General features: G+C 41.9%; 1 long non-coding RNA gene across 1 annotated transcript; it reads right to left on the bottom strand.

Annotated features, from left to right (window-relative positions):
• Window positions 1–3,842: 3,842 nt before the first annotated feature.
• On the bottom strand, window positions 3,843–4,554 carry LOC131247310 (uncharacterized). The gene is made up of 2 exons (XR_009171625.1): window positions 4,515–4,554; window positions 3,843–4,478 (listed from the first exon to the last, which is right to left on the bottom strand). It is a non-coding gene; the product is annotated as an uncharacterized LOC131247310 (long non-coding RNA).
• Between the last annotated feature and the right edge of the window lie 220 nt (window positions 4,555–4,774).

Below are 4,774 nucleotides of genomic sequence, written 5' to 3' on the forward strand. Positions count from 1 at the left end.
TTGGATAACTCCTGGCTTGATGTCCATTTGTCCTGTGTTTTCAGGAAAAATCATGCATGAGGGCGTACTCACTCCCGCCGGTTGTAGAAAATCTCATAAAGTACGAGGCGGGGGTGCCTGTTGCACCTCATTCTCATCTTGGGTATCCTCCACCCTGGGTGGGAGTAGAGGAGGTTGGTCTTCAGCCATAACTTCACTTAACTCAGGGGATTTCGAGTGGTGTCTAGTCCTGCGATGGATAGTCAACCCCTCAACCAGTCCTCCTTCAGTCAAGAGACGTCGAGTGTCGTCACGGGCCCACTTGGGCATGAAAACACTCGCAGCCCTCGATTAAAAACCTAATCCTAAGAAAGGAAAAGAAAATCTAGAAAGAAAGAGAGAGTTGGAAAGAAATTACCAAATTGGAGTCCTAAGTTAAAAACCTGCAAAATAAAACAAAAATAAGTTAGATTCCTAAAAAGAGAAATAGCAGTAAATCAATTTCTAAAAGAAGGAATTTTTAAAAGAAAGTGGAGATTTCTAAAATAAATTAGGAAGGATCTAAACTAGAAAGTAGATTATTTAAAAGAGAACTGAAAGATAGGAAGTAAGGAAAGAGCTTACCAAATTAGAAATTTCTATCTTAAAGGCCTACAAAATAAGAAGGTTAGTTCCTAAAAAATTCTAAAAATAAATTAGGAAAATAAATTAGATTCTAAAAGTGCTAGAATTAGAAAATTTCTAAAATTTAAACCCTAATTCTAAAAATATGAAAAAGTAGAGAGATTAGGAAGGAATTACCAATTGAGAAACTTATGTCCAGATCCTATAAAATAGGAAACAAGTTAGTTTTGAACTCAAATAGAAATAAATAAATAAATAAAACTATGGTTAGTACAATCCTAATCTTAAACTAATCCTAAAACCAATTAATTTCAGAAAATCGTAACCGTCAGTCCCCGGCAACGGCGCCAAAAACTTGTTCACTCCCCAAGTATAGGGTTGTGATGTAGTAATAAACTCGGTAAGACCGAGGTCGAATCCACAGGGACTGATACCTGTACGTTATCTGAAACCAAGTAGAACTAGAACTAGACTAAGATGTGATCTAAACCAAATAGAATAATTGTGGAAGAATTATCTAAGACTTTAAGTAATTCAAAGGAAGGAAAACTAGGGATTCAGAGGATCCACTCGTAGAGATCAGGGAGATCTTTTTCCTGCATCAGGAATCATGGAAATCAAACTGAACTTACTTGATCTGGTTTTCAAGAGATGAAAGGTGTATGAATTAGAATGGATTCCATCACCAAACCTTGCCCAGGAGAGAAAGCAAACAACAGAATTAATCTAATTACCAATCAATCAACATGCCATGAAAGTTAGGCATAGTACCGTCATCCGACCATGCCCATGAGACGATGGTGAACAATAGGGCTTCCTGACTTCATAAACATGAAAAGGAGAAAAGGAACGTGCTCAAAGCTATCACAGACCCATTGTAATTTCAGTCACAATAGACCATTAAAAACTACAAACATTCCCTTAACAATTAAACCATAATCAAGTTCAATTCACGATTAAATAGTTAACCCAGCAATCAGAGTCTCCCATCTCACTACAAGCTTCACCTCTTAGCCCTAGCTAAGAGGTTTAGCCCGTCATGATGCGGGCTAAATTCTAATTAAAAGAAAAAGAAGAAGAAGAAGAAGAAGAAGAAGAAGAAGAAAGAAAGAAAACAAGGAAGTAAAGTAAAAGAAGAAAAAAAAACTTCTCTCTCTAGCTCTCAGACCGTGCACAGCAGCAGCAGCAGCCCCGTTTTCTTCCAAGCCGTGCCCAGCAGCAACTCCCCACGTCCCTGTCTTTCTCCCAAGCCGTGCACACCCGCAACTCCCCTCTCTCTCTCTTCTTTATAATAGTGGTGAGGTCGGCTGGAAGTGCATCAGGGTTACTGGAGTCGGTGAAAATCGGACGTCGTGCGATGCTTTTATGCAGACAGGCCGCACACACAACACCTTTCGCAGCAACAAAATTGGAGAACATCTTGCGCAGCTATCTGGATAGTCATGAGAATGATGGATCGGCATCAATCTGATCTAGAAATTTGAGTCCTACCAACCTCATCCAGCTGCTGAGATTCTGGGCGGATTTTGATCACTATCTGATGGTCCTGCCTTAAGGATCTGTGGCCAGTACACTCCCACGGGTTAGTCTTTACGCAGCGAGAAAAAAAACGGAATCAGCGGGATTTTCTTCTCACAGAGTAAAAGTAGATAAAATCGGATATCATGGCAGCGACCGGACCTCCGGGCATCCACAGACGACGTAAATCAAGACGTCCCTACGGACGGTTTTTGGGTGTGAACAAGATAGATGGTCTGGATTGGCCATCCGATCAACGAGGGTGGCCCACCTGGATTGACCGCAGCTCGGTTTGCGAAGCAGAGCATGCAATGCCTTGCGCTGTGAGAGTCAGTGGGCCCCTGTTAAGTGACGTTTGAAAAATCCACTCCGTTTACTGAATGCACAACGGAAAAATAGGTGGGAATGGCTGGTTTCGGATCAAATTAGGTGTGGCCCACGGATAGTTTCGTTGCACCGTCTATCTTCCATTTTAACGGCTGAAATCATATCTCCGTTGTCTTCCGGGATTCCGTCACCTAGGATAGGGTCACGCCTACCTTCTGGAGTGAATGAACAGTGTGGATTATCCATATGGACTATCAGTAGGGCCCACTACGCAAAAACGGAGGGATAGCGTCCGTCCGTTTCACGGACGCTGGAATGAAAAACGGGCTCTCCATTTTTTCTTGGAAAGAGTCTCGGTCAGAGACGGTTTCAGCTTCTTTTCGTTGCCGTGCACGGCTAGTGCAATGGTGTACTATGTACACTCTGCTTAAGTGGGGACCACTATGATGATTATGAGAAATCCACACCATCCATCTTGTTCCCCATTTGATTTGAACCGTGGGAACCGAAGTTGAAAAGTATCCGGACAGCGGGTGGGCCCCAAATCAGGGTTTTATGGACTGATTTGGCAGTTCAGCCACTTCCACGATGATCCAATGACTAAAATTTGATGTGTACGGTTAATTTTTGGTCCTCGGGTCATGTATAAAGTTTCGAGCCAAACAGATGATGGAAACCCAGTGATCTTGCATTCTGGCTGACTTTCAGGCCGTTTGAGTTTCAATTCCTCGATTTCTGCGGACCCCTGGTGTATAATTTCGTCGCTCTTGGTCTTCTGGAGTCCGTCCCATGCTTTAGTGTCATCAGATCGGTAAATCCATGCTTTTTAGTGTCCTTTCCCAGTCCAAGCTCATGAAGACGCCCTGCATCACAAATTCAATTAAATTAGGCTATTAAACGGTGTCATGCTTGTAAATCCATGCAATAAATGGGTCTGATATGCAATATTTGACCCTCAACAAGTAATCTAATAATCTCTTCTTTTGAGTTTCTGGAAAATCTCCTCGAACCCCTTTCTCTTCCTCTAAGCTCTACACCTATATCCTCTGATCTCAATTCCTACAACTCAACCATTCATTTCGGTTCTCAAGCGCTTTCTCTGTCAATTCCACAATGTGAGCAGAAAAAAGACGAAGATTACGAGATCCGGTAGGTTGAACAACATAATGGCAAAAACATCCGGGCTAAGCGAGATTTTCTGATGGAAATGGAGCTTCCGGCAGACTTTCCCCCGAAACTCTTTGTCAACTCCGACCGTAGATCTTCCAATCCAAAATCTAACAAGATTGATAACCCTTTCCCATTTTCAATTGTAGGAATTCAGTCCTCACTATTTGTTGTGGTGTGGTCAACTTAAGCTTTTGATCTGCCTCTTTTTGGATTAATGTTTTAAAACGATCTGAAAAAGTTAAATGTACGGCTGAAGAAGGAAAAGAAAACCAAGAAACCAAAATCACAGACTGAAGGAATGCACATCAAAATCATCAATTACAGCAACCAAGAGTGTATGCTAAGGCAAAAGAAGAGAAATTTAAGTGAATTAGATAAGAGAAGACTAACATGAACCTCTGTCTCTTGTTCTGCCTCCATTGGCAGATGGGACAGATAAAAATGCTCAAATCTCCTATAGATCTACTGCCATTTTTCTGCAAACCACTTCAATGCCAATCAGATCTAACTTCAAGCGCCTAAAAAAAGGCTGAAAAATGGATTTCTCGCAAAATGCAATTTCCGCATGAAACCCTCCACTGAATGCTTCAACTTCAACTAGATCCGCTCCAAGTCACATCCAAAACCCTAAAAACCAGCTCTTTTGAATCGAATTCGTCCAAATCCAAGCCAAATCTAAAGGGAAAACCCTCAAATTCCACCCTCAAACAGCAATCACAATGAAAACCCTCAAATCCGAGCCAAATCTAAGGCGAAAACCTCTTTTAAATCCGTCATCCTCTAATGTGGCTTGTTCAAACCCTAGATCCAGACCTCTAGCCACCATCTTCTACGGCTGCTCCCAATCATGACTTCCACCCCTGCTCTGTCGAGAGTAACACATATTGCTTCCACACTTCCTTCAATGCTAGGGTTTTAAAAAACCCCTTTCATCAACCCTTTTGATCTGTGAAAAAGAGAATCACAATGAGAGCCTAATCTGACAACTGGAGAAATAACTTCCTTTGACAACGGTGAGGAGTTCGTGCCCTAGGCTGTGGCCCTCGATCACAAATATTGCGAAAATCCCTGCATAGGGTTTGGAAAAGGAAAAAAAGAGATTTAAAGTGTTGGAAAATAGCGAGAGAAAGAGAGACGACGCTCTTTTAGAAACCAA

The sequence above is a fragment of the Magnolia sinica genome, chromosome 5 (genome assembly GCF_029962835.1).
Source record: "Magnolia sinica isolate HGM2019 chromosome 5, MsV1, whole genome shotgun sequence".
NCBI lineage: Eukaryota > Viridiplantae > Streptophyta > Magnoliopsida > Magnoliales > Magnoliaceae > Magnolia > Magnolia sinica.